The 15797-nt window shown below is 43.6% G+C and overlaps 1 long non-coding RNA gene across 2 annotated transcripts in view; it reads left to right on the top strand.

The window, feature by feature from the left end:
• Positions 1–15561, top strand: part of LOC125893416 (uncharacterized) — a 38350-nt gene extending 22789 nt beyond the window's left edge. For both annotated transcript variants that reach the window (XR_007449886.1, XR_007449888.1), the window contains exons 3-4: positions 9417–9752; positions 10239–15561. This is a non-coding gene — a long non-coding RNA (uncharacterized LOC125893416). The remainder of the gene's footprint in view (positions 1–9416; positions 9753–10238) is intronic.
• The last annotated feature ends 236 nt before the right edge of the window (positions 15562–15797 follow it).

Genomic DNA, 15797 nt, shown 5'->3' with positions numbered 1-15797 from the left:
ACTGATGCCTACACCTCTGCAGTAAATCTCCCAAGCATTATCTTTATTGTGATATGAAGATTATTCATATAGACCTTGTAGTTGCAAAGAAATACTCAACTTTGGGCATGTAAATTTCAAGCTTCAAGGTTGAGCTAGAGGTTAGCCACTGAACCGTCATAATTTCAGGTCATCTACAATCTGAAAGGTGAAAACCCGGAGAGGAGGGCTGCTCCTTATCGTGCTGAGTGTGTACCACATTTGGCACAATATGTTTCAAACACAATCTGATCGACATGTGAAAGTGCTGTACTCACAGCAGGTATATTGCATTTTATTTGGATAGATGACTCAGTTTGTGCTCTTGAGACACGGGTTTTGCGTCACTCTGGTGACCTTACAGGAAAATCCACATTGCATTACTCCAGGCAAGTGACAATACCAGTCATCACCATTATCATGCATTGGTAATAGCCCTCATGATGACAGGCGAGTGCTGTGATATAGGGCAGGGCTCTGGATTGGACTGAAGACCCCAGTCTTCTGTTCCCTAAATTAGGAAGAATTCCCTGTTGTTGTTTCAGATCCTCTCTGTGTGTGTATCTTATCTGAACACCTAGATTTAACTGTTTGTCTCCTTTATGGTGCTTCATACAACCTTTTATCAGTGGCTGTTATCCTTAACTGTAGTAAGTGCAAACTCTACCTGTGTCTGCTATCAACTTTCCTCCTGAGAGAGAGATCAGTCATATCTAAGCGTGGTCTAAATCTGTCAATGTGTAAACACAGACACCCCAGCTGCAGACCCCTCCGACTGTCTCCAGTGTGATGAATGATAACCTGTGCGCCGCCGCTCCTCCTGACTGACAGCAGGCTTGCGTGTGAAGATGCAGGCTGCCTCACAACTATAAACTTAAAGAACCTGGGGACGGGGGAGGTGTCAGAGAGGCCTCCCTCAAATTGCAAAACACCTGTATCTGAGTCACACAGTGTTAATCACACACCTTTACAGCGCAGCAGAACAGCTCTTCACTGTTCCACACTGACTGCAGAGAGAGAACAATGAGACGGACTCCAGTTGATCTGTTTGATTTATGTTAACCCTTTAAATTATTTTATAAATAGCATTTATTAAATCATTCATCTTCATTATTACGGTCATTATTTGGTGTTTATTGCCACACCATACTAGTGCTACCAGTGTTAAAATTACTGTTGCAGTTACATATTAAAAGCAGTTTACTTACTTTTTTTGTCCTTGCTACACATTTACATGTTAAAACAATGCTTTGGCAATAATTGTATCGGACTGGTGGGCATCCCAGTCATTTTGAATTTATTTATTTTCTTTTTAGTTTTTTGTTTTTCTAGAGAGAAAGAGTCAGAAAATGATTTCAGTACACTGGGTCCAAAAGTATATGTTCCATGACTTTTGGAAGCCCAGTTATCAGACACAAATGTTGGAGCTCTACATTTCTGCAAACTACAGATACATTACAAATTTTAGGTTTCATACAAATCATTTCAGCATTTCTAAATTGTCAGATTAGCCTACATGTATATCATCTGACTTTGTCAGCAGGGGGTATAGGGGGTGGTGGATGGTGTGACACTTAGGCGAGATGGCTGCCAAGCTGCAGACCACAGCAGACCACTGAGACCAACAAACAACAAAACAGTTGTGTGTGTTTTTTAAGCAAGACATTGACCGCATTTCTAGCTGCAATTATGCCACCAAAACAAGTTATTTTAAGCTAAACAAGGTAGTTTTTGTGTCTGGACAAACATCACCATGTCTTAACCACAGCATTGCTGAAATGTAAAACATTGTTAAGTTCAGCATCCCCACTACATGATAACATACAAATGTTAAATTATCCATGGTTTGCAGAAACATACAATGCCAACATTTATCTTGGTGACTGAGCTGCTTTTTGACAATAGTTTGATCTAACTTTGTGGCAACCATTTGGGTAAGGCCCTGCTGACCCCCTACAGCCAAGCTCTTATTATAATCTTTATTACTTTAATGGCATCCGAAGATACTGATGCGTTGAACAGGTGACAGTCTGCGGTCGTTCTCAAAACGCACTTCTGTCACGCACTTCAAAAGCAACTTTCAATAATTTATTTTACGAAATGGGTGAAACAAACGTGAACAAAAACGATTCCATAATTCATATTAAATTCAAAAGATAACGAAAAAACAGCTACAAGTGAGAGGGAATAGTGATAAAGTGGTCAAACTTGGTCAAATCCACAGCTTCAACCCATCCGACACTGTTAGACTGACTCACCAGCAGACATCACTACATGAGGGTATACAGTATTCAGTACTTTGCCAAACAAAGTCTGCCATTGTTCTGCCACAGTGTTCTTGGCGCAAAGCCAGCATTTATACTTTGCCATGTGGCTAATTGCAATCAGGGGCAAATCAGGGGCAAACTGCACTCAGCTGCCAAACTTTGTGGGCGTGTTTGCGCTGGTATATCATTAGCGCAATATCCTTTGTGAATAGGACGTTAAGACGGAGCAAACTGCGGGTGCAAGTGAAGTGCAATTCAAGGTGCTATCAGCGGCCGCAGTTCATTCTTTGTGAATTCGGCCCTCAGTTTGGTAGTTTGGCTGACCGAGGTGTGCTGAGATGGGTGTGGCGGCGCAGCAGGGGGAGGTGTGGACAGATCCAGCTTGGCGCAGTGACAGTTTCGTGCCAAAAAGCTTCGCCGAAGGTGCGCTAAAAGCTCGCCAGCTGAAACCAGGTCTACTCTCAGCGCAGGCGGAGCACAGCTGGTGTAAGCCGAAGTTTGGCTGACCGGCGGACAGTGCGCACATGTCACCAAAACCTCACAGGCAGGTTTCCAGAATATCAGGTACATTAATAATGCAATAATTACCCACAAAAACCACTATTCAATGCAACTATCTGAAATCAGCACATAAATGTATCTCTATACCGACTGTCCCGTCACATCTGATGTCAGATCAAAGGGGATTGGCACCATTTGGCACGCGTAATGGAAACCCAACCTGATTTGATTAACACAACTGCAAACCAATGAGTTCACATCCCTCTCAGCCAACCACAGACAGCCACAGCATCAGACAGGGAGTATATATTCAACATCTGTCATCTTAGAAAAGTCAAAAGAAAAGAAACAGAGTGAGACTGCGAGAGAGAAAGAGAGAGCGCGCACACGAGAGAAACGCAACATTGATTTACAATTGTGGTGACCTCCTCCCAGGCTACCTTTGCATCATCAGCCTGTGGAGGTCTGCTCGCAGTTCCTTATATTCGGACTCTGCGAGCTTGGACCTCCCGGACCAAAACATCAGTTTCCTCCTGGGAGAAGTTTGGCCGTCTGACACTGCTGCTCTCTTCTGCCATGGCGAATTGAGTAAACTCTCATTACACCTTCACGCAGCGCATTTAAGGGCGAGGAGAGGGGCTCATTTGAATGGTGTGATGTGAATGGGCTGTGTAAAACCCACTCCACGCCTTCTCTCCTCCCTCTTTCCGACTTGCGCAGGTAGGAGGGACGGAGGTGGGAAAGACGAGTAGCGTCTGCGAAACTAGAGGCCTTAATGTCCATGACCCTGAAACAAGATGTTTAACAATCACATATGAGTGTAATGTTAAAGTGTCCACATAGTTTGATAGGGTGTCCGTACTTTTCTGGACACGTAATGGAGCTTGTAACCAGCTGAAACTTCTCCCATGTGCCATTGTGAGCTCCTGGTTAGGATTCCTTCAGTGTTTATTGTTCAGGGGGTTTTAACCAGGAGCCACATTATCCATAGAGGTCTCTTCCTCTTCAAAACAACTAGGCCAGGTGATTAAAACCAGTAAAAACACTGTTTCTCCTGCCCTGTTCGGCTCATCGCAGACAGACCGCTAGTTCAGCACCTGCTAATGTGTGCTTAGCTTTTTTCCTCTGATGACTTATTGTGTGCTCACCTTTCTCCTGGTCCAGATGTTCAGGAGGTTTTTACCGGAAGCCAAATTATCCATAGAGGTCTCCTCATCTCACAAACAAACAGACCTGCTGATTTAAACTGGTAAAAACCCTGAATAAATCAGTGTTTTTGTGACACTGCTCGAGGAGAGGCTGCTAACTATGGTAACCGACACAAGAATGAGAATAGCCCTATCTAGAGCTAGTGTTTGGTTTGTCCATTCTGGGCTACTGTAGAAACATTGCAGTGCATCATGGCGATCTCCACCTCATTCTAGGGTAACCAAAACACAACAATTCTTATTTTCAGGTGATAATATACTAAAGAAAACATACTTATTAAATTACATTCAATTTCTGCCAATATATCCCACTAAATCCTGCACACTGGACCTTTAACACATGATTAACAAAACTGTACTGTTCTTGAAAAGTAGGACTGACAGGATCAATGGGGCAGGGGAGAATACTGTGAGCAGGTGAATCTAGGCAGCATGTAGACTTTTTATTAGTAGTTGTTAACCATATAATGTACTGACTGTCCTGAATGTACACAGAGAGATGCATTTACATCAGGCTATATCAGGTGAGCAGTCGGCCTCTCTTCATGCCTACAGCTGTATGCCTGGTGTTGGTCAGTGTGAGGGAGACAGATAGCACAGTGTGAACAACCCAGCTATTACTATTCACCACCATGAGCAGGGAGAGGGACAGAGAGAGAGAGAGAGAGAGAGAGAGAGAGTGTGTGTGTGTGTGTGTGTGTGTGTGTGTGTGTGTGTGTGTGAGTTCTAGCTGAGTGGACAAACCAGACGAGGGGAGGAGCAACTCTTCATATCTAAAAGATCTCATACTCCCTATGTTTACATTTGGTTGGCAGCAACAAGATTAAGGGAGCCATAAAAAAGAGTGATGTGCATTGTGCATACGTTGTGTGTGTGTGTGTGTGTGTGTGTGTGTGTGTGTGTGTGTGTGTGTGTGTACATTAGCGAGATAGACAGTGTGATGTGTGGTTTGGATCGGTGCAAAGGGGAAAGGTTGTGTCAGGTTAAAGTGGATAGAATAAACTTGGTACACTGGTTAAGTCTACATTATGAGTGTTTGAGCGAGAGAAAAACAATGTAAAGAGGTGATGTGTGTATGTGTGTATGTGTGCGGAGGGGTGCGTGTGCTGAGGGTAAAGTGGATGGTTGACTCCACTGGAATGCGGCGCTGACTCAGTCCGTCTGTCAGCCACGACCATGTTCGCTCTGTGGACTTATTCACACTCCGCGACCCTTTCAAGGGGGCGTCCTGTTGCCTCATGCTGGATTTCCGGCAGGACTCTTAGAATTTCAGGGAACAGAACTCCAGGAAGCTCTGGGATACAGCTTTGTTTGGGTTCAGGCCTCACTGTTCTATTGTGAATGAAACATGTCTAATGTTTTTATTTAACATATGAGGTTACTGTAACTGGCCTGTGAAGTTGAGTAGAGTATATAAAAGTTTTGGCTATGAGACCTTTTGATTTATAGTCATTTTGCTTTGGGACAAATTAACCAGATTTAAACTAAGCCTAAAGGTATGATGGATATAATATATGGCATTAGGTTTAAAAACAGTATTTCAGCATGACTTATCAGTAATCAGTAATTTTGATTTCATTCATTCAGACTGGTATTGATCACTGATCTACTGTATAAATGATCAAAGGTCAGTGCAGTGAGCTCAACTGGTCTGCATGTTTTATCAAAGTAAGGAACTACAAAACCAAAGCACTTATACTAGCTGCACTGGTGGACTAAAGTTCTCATGTTTGAAAAAAGTAAGCATCAAATGTGCCCTCGTGGATGTGGTAAATAAAACATGATAAAATGTCCTCTAGGGTGCCCTTTCAATAAACAAAATGTGATAAAGTGCCCTCTAGGGTGCCCTTCTAGTGGAGAAAACATATTAGAGTTCCCTCTTGGGTGCCCTTACAGTGGAGAAAACATGTTAAAGTGCCCTCTAGGGTGCCCCTCCAGTAGAAAAAATGCGATGAATTGCCCTCTAGGGTGCCCTTCTAGTGGAGAAAAGATGTTGGAGTTCCCTCTTGGGTGCCCTTACAGTGGAGAAAACATGTTAAAGTGCCCCCTGGGGTGCACTTCTAGTGGAGAAATCATGTTAAAATGCCCTCTAGGGTGCCCTTCATTGGAGAATACATGTTAAAGTGAGATGCAGTGCCATATATATTGTGCTTCTTGCCAGAAAACTTTCTGCGCATCAGTGCCCCACCACATTCTAACATGTTAAGCCCAGTTCAGACCAGTGTTTTGTGACAAGACAAAACCATTTTAGAATGTTGCAGGGAAATGTTGCTGCGGTGTGAACTGGTCATCTGAGCTCAACTTGCATGTAGTGAAGTCCACTGGTCAAGTCAAAATGAGCACAGACCACGTATTTATCATGAATACAGTTCATCTGTTTTGTTTATATTTTTCACAGTTTCATCACTACTACAAATGCAACTGTAGCCAGTATTTCGCTATCACTATCCTCATTCATATTTTAAGAAGCGACAAGTTATATTCAGCTACAAAATAAGCCTGAAAAGCTGCAAACAGAGCAGAGGTACAGAAAGTTGTTGCACAGAGATGATTCGCCATATCATCCAGTTGCATTGGTGTGAACCGTCAGGTTTTTAGAACGTTGCAAGTTTCAACTCATCTTTTGGCGAAATCTTTGGTCTGAACTGGGCTTTAAATGTTAGCTTTTCACCATGCCAACACAGAGTACGTGCTGTGTATGGTGACATTAATGATTTAACAAGCCAAAGTGCTAGCATGCTACCTGATCTGAGATACAGCCTACATCAGTCAGATTTGAATATGTAGTATGGTAAATGTGTAAAAACAAAAGTCACAGCTTCATAGTGAGCCACAACCTTAAAATCTGCACGTTTCTACTAAAATCAGTTGGTCGCCCAACAAAAGACGTCACAGCGCTGTTTGTGTTTAATGTGTCTGTAGCAATCAGACATGTGTCATGTGAGTGATTGACTGCTGTCGTCATGTAATCACAATTGTTGCAGGAAACAGGGCTTTGTCTTGGCCTCCCACGCCCCACGTCCCTCCCTCCAGACAGACAGTGATCCGCTCTGTGTGTGTGTGTGTGTGTGTGTGTGTGTGGGTGTGTGTGTGTGTGTGTGAGAGAGAGAGCTGTCCTCTGTGGGCTCGTCAGATGGCTCCTCCCTTTCCAGATGCTGGACAGGGAAGAACACAAGACCAGGGCAGGGTGTCTGTCATCTTGGGATTAACTGGGCCTCCTCTCCCTCACCAGGTTACCAAAACAAACATGTCAGTTAAGAGGAGACTCATTTCTGATACACTGTGTGTGTGTGTGTGTGTGTGTGTGTGTGCGCGCGCGGGTATGCATGCATCCAGTTCAAGTGTTTAAAAAAAATTTATCAGATTTGCATGTAATTTGGCACAAATTTATTCTGGATACATTGGTACAGATATTCAAAGTTGTAGCCAGTAGCAGAACATAACTACCCACTCAAGTGCTGTACTGAAGTACACTTTTGACTTTATATCATTATTTCTATTGTTTGCCTCTTTACACTTTCAGTTCAATATACATTTGCTCAGCTACATTTATTTAACAGCTGTTGTTGCTTCACAGATTAAGATTTGACATGCAGAACATCAGATGATGCATTGCTACAGATGAAACTGCTTTGTTTTGTATTGTTTCGTTGGTCTTTATTTTTATTGTACATATATTGTATGTCAGGAGAGACTCGTCTTTTATAGTAAAAAGAATATTTATAAACATGTGCACAGAAGGATGAAAAATGTGAAAAGTCTTGGGCGATTTGACCCCTAGAATGTTTCACTTGTTCTGTTATCACCGTATTACACAATAAATATAAATACATAAAAAGGTGCCCACCGGTGAGCTCCACTCCCATGAGCTGCAACACAGAAAATCTTCTTACATATTGCTGCATTAGTAATAATCAACCCAGTCAGTGGCATGGTACTGCAAAACCACGGATGTGAAAAATGTATGTTTCTGTTTTGATTTTATGTTGTGACAGTGGTGTAGTTACGTGTGGTTAGGTTTAGGCACAAAAACCACTTGGTTAGGGTTTAGGAACACATCATGCTTGGGCTTAAAATACCCAGTTTGGTTGCCGCAGACAGGCTTGAAATGTCCTGACGTCTTGTTAAAAATACCCGCTTTTGTTGCCACAAACACGTTTGGAAATGTCACTAGTCTCGAACAGCGGTCTGTTGCTGTCTGCTGCTTGGCAGCCGTCTTGTCTAGGTCACAATGTTTAGGTCACTTTACTCACAAAACAGTTAAAATACAAGTAGAGTTTATAAAATATCATTGAGATATGAAATGGGACACCTTGATAAGCTATGTCATTAGTTCCCAACTGTTTCAGCTACAGGGTCCAGATTCCTCCTTTGTCATTAGTTCAAGGTCCACACAGTTTAATATTTTAAGCGTCACACTTGCGTTTGGCCATGTCATTGAGCTAGTTTGTTGTTTCCTTCATGTACCTGTCTGTTAGTCATCAATTCTACAGCAGGAAATGACACTTCAAAATTAAAGCTCTGTGCCAGAAATTCATAGAGCTGCCAAAAAAATCTTTCAAGTCACTTGCAATCCATTCAGAATGAACCCATGACCCACTTTTGGACTGCAACCCACAAGTTGGGAACCACTGAGCTATGTGAAGCTTGAGAGCAGGGGCCCAGACCACACCATCCACAGTGCCCTCCTCCTGATGAGAAACTCAGTTCGTAAACATGAAATCTGAACAACGTCACTTTAGAAATGTTGATATGATGCATATGAAATGTACAAATGTAGCATTTGGTTTGCAGGGATGGCGACTGGGCTGTTATAATCCAAAAATTTAAGAAATAAATATATAATGAGAGTTTTTACTTTAATTTTGTTGAGTTTAGGTTTGTAATTTTACTAATGCTGGGCCCTTATTTGGAATCTGAAGCTAATTTCTGAAAACAAAATCATCAGATCATCAATTCTGGTTAACTATACAGTAGTCCTGCAGTCTATATGAAAAAACAAGTCCTTTTCTTTGGTCAGTGCTTCTGGTGGGTATCTATGACTGGATTTTTTAGCTGCCGAACTGTTGAATTTCTCACACTGTAGTGCCGCACTGACTCTCCTCACTTGCGCTGCTGTGCTCAAGTGTCAAGTACACAGAGTCTAAATCAACCAGATAGACTTAAAATATGTCTATCTGCAATTGATCCCAAAGGATCAGTGTCCAGCCCCGAGCAAACAGCAGTCTCTCATAGCACACACCTCCCGGCCAACCAGGACTGCTGAAAGTATGTGTGGAGACAGCCACATTAATCACACTCCTGTATAACATGTCCTTTTAAAGCTCTAGATTTCAAATACAATCTGTGTGTGTGTGTGTGTGTGTGTGTGTGTGTGTGTGTGTGTGTGTGTGTGTGTGTGCGCTCCTCTGTCTGTCACCAGTGCTCTCTTGCAGTGCCTCTCCTCGAACAGAATGCAGTTTGTGGCATGAAAGACAAACAACTCATGCACACACACCACACAAACACACATGCGCACGCACACACTTCCACACTACTTGAACCCTGGGGCAGAATGCCAAAGAGCTGGAGGAATGTGACCCGGTGACCTTGGCTTGCAGACTTCCACATGGAGACCGGACACTAGGATGGTGTGCATCGGAAGAGGAGGCCAGAATAGCTCCGGTGTCCAGTAACGGGAGACAGACTCTGTTTGTAAACTGTGGCCATATGACACACTGAGAGCCTGCAGCGCACATGTATGCGCACAGACCCACAGGTGAGGGAAACACATGTACTCATGTCCAGAGGTTAGGAAGAGGGGGATGATGGGAAACATGAAAGGGGGCTGCTCACTTTGAGATCAGCGCGTACATTTTCTTCTGTACAACACTGGGTTAACCTTGCAGCAACACATTTTTCTGCTTTCGTGAATCCTGCCTTTCCTGTTTGACGTTTCAAGTTTTTTTTTTTCTTTTTCTTTAAATACATGCTCAGTACAGAGAGAGGCCAAGTTTGACTCACTCAGTCGTACCACAACCTGCAAAAATCTGAACATATAAAACAAGTTTTAACTCTTCCAGTAGAAGAAATAAATCCTACATGTGGGTGGACATACAGTCGGCGATACACATGTATGCACGCTCACATTACAACACACAACTTTTGCACATTTCTGCACACATTTACTTGCACAACATGACACACAGCGATCTCTGTGCCAAATGGTTGCACAATATGCTGACATGTTTTTTTCTTCCGTCAGTGAGTGCATGCAGTGGGGCTCCAAGTCATGCATCAAAGATGGTGGAGATAGCAGTGTACCACAGCTGCTGGAAATATATGTCACACTTTTTGTAAACTACACAGGTAGGTAGATTGTCAGAGCATTGCAGTTGAAGCCTGTTGATTTAGAAAGTGTCTCCATCACAGAATTCGTAATAGTTTTACTGGTTACACAACCTGCACTTTAAACTTAATGTAGTTTATTTTATTTTTGCCCATTTACTTTGGGAAAATTAGGAGACGCTGTGGTTTTTAAAACAGAGAAAATGCTCAACTGTATGGACAGACGTTCAGTGTTAATCTTTTTTTTTACTCCTCTGCACAGACAGGCCAGGGGTAAACCCCACCCTCTGTGCTCGGAGAGAGGACAGAGATACAAGTGACAGATCAGGTCCAACCAGTCACAGATGACAAACCTTCAGTGTTGCCCCACGATTATCTGACAAACATTTGAGCCCTCTGCGAGAGTCTTTCTTTGAACAGGTTTGATTTCTTCATCAGGGAATTAGCTTATTTGAATTTCCACAAATTGTTTTGCATATTAGTTTCCCTGGCACAGATGATTGACTGTTAAAGGAAGCTAGTAGGAGGCTTTCTTTTATTGTACTTTATCGCTAAGAATACTTATGTTCATAGCGTTAGCACATAACCCTTAAAATCCACTGTGGGTTCATCTGATTCCCCACTTACTCATAAAGTACCTGACGACTCTGGCTCAGGAGACAGTCAGCTTTGAAGCCCGAGGAGGCGGTCTCCAGACTCGTGTGTAGTTTGTGTTTGTGCCCTATCAGTCTTGCTGAGCACACAGGTGCAGATCCTACCTGAGGCAGACGGTCTGGTGCCAGCGGGTTGTAAAGCAATCAGACGGTGGTAATATATCCCTCAGCCTATCAAATAGCTAACAGAGCAGGAAAGGAACAGCGTGTTGATCCAGAAACAAACAGCACACAGCCTCCACCCCCCTCCCCATCTGGCCCAGGATGATCTGTTTTGGTCTCCCTCCATCACTGTCACTCCAGAAACAGACTCCCCGTGCCACATTCAGACGCTGCAGCCGTCCTCCATGGTGGGTAGAGTTACCAATCACACACTCAGCACTGAAAGTGAGCATCTAATTTTGAACTTGAGTATCGGAAAGGTTTTATTTAAGACAAAGCTTTGTGGCCAGCAGCACATATTAGCAGCTGACACTGAACCTCAACAAAGGAAGACACTGTATACTTGATGCTACAGAGAGCAGAGAAACCCTGTATGGCTTATTGGATTGATTTCCATCACAGGAGACTGCTGTATGTCTGATCCATTTCTGTTCTCATAAGTTTAGTGGAAGCAAAGCTGTGCCCGGCGCTAACCCCCACGCCATCTATTCAGGTCAACTATTGAGAGATGCCACTATCACTAGGGCAACAAGTAAAACAAACAATGCGTGGGTTTTGTATGTGTATGAAACACTAGACTCAGATCAGTCAGCCACACAAAATGTAGCTAGTGGGAACAGAAGGTCTGCGCCCAGTTCACCACGTCCTGCCTTTATGAGACAGTGTGGGTGGTGGGAGTTTAAAAGCTGTCAGACTTTTTTTTTTCTTTTATAATCCATGTTTACCACAACAGGGAGCTCTGTAAACACATGGGTTTGCCACAACATTATTCCAACAAGCCGGCGTGCTTGTATCCAGGGCACACCGAGGTCTTTCCAATGAGGAGTTGATTTGACTCCAAGATGAGCTGGCTCCTAACTGTTTAACTTTTCCCAGGCTTTTGCTAACATTGTGGCTCAGAACAATGACGGGTGCATCGTAACTTTGAGACTTCAGGTTCTCTTTCATCTGGCCGGTCTTTTTGCACAGGTGTTTAAAATCAAATACCTCTGACCCTCCAAGTACCACAAGGTTCTTTTCCAGTTGTTCATCTGTCTCTAGTTTCTGCATCTGACCCAGCTGACTAATACTAGAGCTGGTACTTGCTCTGAATTTAATATAGTGGTGACAAAGACAACTTTGCCGCTGGGCTGTTGAGTAATCATCCCATACACAGCGCGCACTCCAGGAAAGTTTTTAGATTGTGTGTCACTGTGTGGCTTCCGTAGGCAGAGAGGATTTCAACATATCCAATCAGGAAACACCCTTAAGCCCTGGGAGAGCTGGCAAAAACAGATTTATGCACAACACATGTGAGCCGTGCGCCGGTAAGAGTACACGCTAACTATTCTAGATGTCGTAATCGCAGGCTCTTATCTCAGTGTCCATAGGAGGGAGGGTTTTATCAGCTTGGGCTATACAAGCTGGAGAAAAACAGAGTGTACACAAAGTGACCAGGGACATAGTGACTTGAAAACAGGAAAGAGAGGCCAGGTGCTAAGACAAACAACATTAGGTGACACATAGGGTCATAACCACTTGTGTTGATAGCTAACTCAGGACAGGAACAGTAAATACTCTTAGAAAGGAGATTGTAGCACAGCTCATTTTTCCCAAAGTGTTATCTGATGTCCAACTTTGGTGTGTGAAGGCACCCCAATCGCCACAATAAATGTTGGCATTGTGTGTTTCTGCAAACCATGGATATGTAACAGACATGTTGAAACATTACATTTTAATAACACTGTGGTTAAAGATACACTCTGCGGAATTTTGTGTTTGTGAACCTGTACCCCCACAGCACCCAACTGAAGTCAGGGCTTTATGAAAAGGTAGCAACCAGGTGCCAGACTTTAAGCAGCAAGCTTCTAAGAGACACATCCCAGAAACAATGCAAGTATAGCAAGGCGAAACACCAAACAAGAGTGAATCTAGGGTTGGTTTTTACTTCCACTTTCGCTGGTGTGTGTGTTCACAAACAATTACCAATAATCCTGTAAAGTAAATCTAAGATATATATATTTTGTAGGGCCTTTTTGCCTTTAATCGACAGGATAGTTCTTCTTCATGAAAGACGGGGAGAGAGAGAGAGAGAGAGGGGATGTCATGCACCAAAGGGCCGTGGGTTGGAATCTAACCCCCAGCTGCTGCGGCAAGGACAAAGTCTTTGACAGTGGGGTGCCTGCTCTACCAGGTGAGCTAATGGCCACCCCCGCAAAGTATGACTTTAACATGTGGTTATGTTTAGGCATGGACATGACTTGGTTATGGTTTGGAAAAGGTCATTTTTTGGCTTAAAACACGCTTTTGGTGGCACAATCACAGCTCAAAGTGCTGCCAATGGCTCACCAAAAGACACCCAGTTTTTGTGGCACAGTCACTACTGAAAATGCTGCCGATATCTCACTAAAAAACAAGCAGTTTTGCTATTTGTTGCTCTCAAAGTGGTCTGCAGCTTGGCAGCTGGCTTGCCTAGATGTCACGCTATTCACCATCCCCTGGGGCGGCTGTGGCTCAGAGGTAGAGGAGGTCGTCCACAAATCAGAAGATCAGTGGTTTAATCTCCAGCTCTTCCAGCCAAGATGTCGAAGTATTCTTGGGCAAAATATTGAATAGTGAATAGTGGTTACTGGCCACTTGAGTGAATAGACACCTGTGTATGTGTGAATGTGACGTAGCGTTGAAGAAGGAAGAAGGTAAGAAAAGCGCTATACAAATGCAGTCCATTTACCTCCTGATGACAAAGTCAGCTCATACACATGTATTCAGAGCTATGTTACTTTAGAAACATTGATATATGTCTGCCATCTACAAATGTAGAAACATACAATTACAGCATTTTCTTCTAGCGACTGGGCTGATGAAGGAAGGAAGGAGTGTGTCTCATTTTCTCTGACCACCACACAGAATTGATTGACCCTGTTATGCAACATGAACATAGCTGATTCAAGATGTCAGAAAAGGACAACGTGCCAAACAGTGTGTTGTCAACAGTGTTTAAAGTACTGTTCAACCACAAGTACAAAACATACAGTTATACATACTTACACTCACAGGATGTTTTTTCAAATGTAGAAAATGAAGTGATCATCAGACCAACAGAGTCACAAAGTGTTGCAGAGCCCAGTTATTCACTGCTGAAGCATGCTACACACCCTCACTGCAGTAGGAGTGACACACATGACAACGTGCATGACTACAACAAGCTCTGACATTGTGTGCTCTCTGCAGGGTCGTATGTCATGATTTAGATGATTGTGTGTCGACTCTAATCAGTCGCCAGTCACCGTGGCTCCAGTCGTGAAAGCTGCTGTCAGTGATTTGGACGCTCTGCTCCTTTCAGCTCCGGCTGAGGGGGCAGGCAGCACATCCTGCCTGGAGAGGAGACCCAGAGTAATGTCCCTGTCCCACAGCCGTGTGCCAACCAAACCGCATGAGTCAAGCCTTCGTGGTAAGTGTGGGTGGCTTTCCTCCTGTGACTACTCCCTGACCCATCTCTCTCAAACTCCCTCTCACTCTTCCTCTCTAACTCCATCTTTTCCGTGTGAATCATCGAGCCGATTTTTAGGTGATGAATGTTTATCCCCGGAAATACCTCTTGACTTCCTGACCATGATTTGAATGAAGGTGTAAACATCACCAATACTACACTGGCTTTGGAACAACTTGACACTGTGTTTGCAGAGCTATAGTCGAGTCACATGAGAGATCTGCATTACGTCACGTGGACATGTGCCTATGCAAACACAAAGGCCAGAAGACAGCAGGGAGTGGTGTTTGTGCTCTTGTACAAGTAAGGTGCTCAGTGACGGCCAGCACGTCCATCAGACTTAAGTCTCTCCCATTAAAAAATCCATTCTTCTCCAGTGTGTCTGCTGTTGTTCTGAGTAACAGGCAACTGGGGACTAGGAAAACACATCCAGGGTTGCATCTGCTTCTTCTCACACAGAGTGCCAACAACATGCTGACATACTCCCATGAAGTGCTGCCTGTGCTCTGAGCTCTGCTGTTCATCTCGTGCTGACGTTATTTATCCCACTCTTACGCTTGAAATGACTCAAGTGCATGTGGACGTACTGTACGTACACGTGAACACTCCCGAGATGCTTTATCTACTTCCTATTCACTCAGTTTCCCAGGGCAGGGGGAAAAGCCAGAGGAAGCAGAGCTGTTGTTGTCTCTCTCGGCTGGGTGCTTCCTGTCCTGATAGAGGGCCGAGAAGAGATATCCCTGAAAGGAGCTGTTGGAACAGGGGAGGGAAGAGCTGGGTGTTTTGGACCCCTTTCAATGACTTACAATCTTATCTAGCCTGAGTTTGGTATGCATCCACTAGTTAGAGCGGGGCACAGTTGAAGAGAATGTGTTTGAGCCTCCCTGCTTCCCCTCTCCATCACATATAGTAAACAGTTTGCAGAGCTGCAGATAGCCCTTCATCAGCAGACTCTGAAGGGGACCTCTTATGCTTTCCTGTATTTTGCATCTTATATATAATGTTACAGTGAAGAATGTTCATATAAAATGTGGCCAAAGTTTCAAATAATGAGGTAAACATATGTAAAAGTAATCCCTGTGAGCAGCAATGTCAGGTTTCAGGCCGTTCTGAATAATCTGTTTCCAACAGTTGTATTTTTTTTACTCTGGCTACAGTATGACAGATTTCTTTATATGGTAATCAGCAGCAC

This window comes from Epinephelus fuscoguttatus, linkage group LG1 (genome assembly GCF_011397635.1).
Source record: "Epinephelus fuscoguttatus linkage group LG1, E.fuscoguttatus.final_Chr_v1".
NCBI classification, from domain to species: Eukaryota; Metazoa; Chordata; class Actinopteri; order Perciformes; family Serranidae; genus Epinephelus; species Epinephelus fuscoguttatus.
Note: the sequence above shows the minus strand (reverse complement) of the source record. Positions and strands in the feature narration are given on the sequence as shown.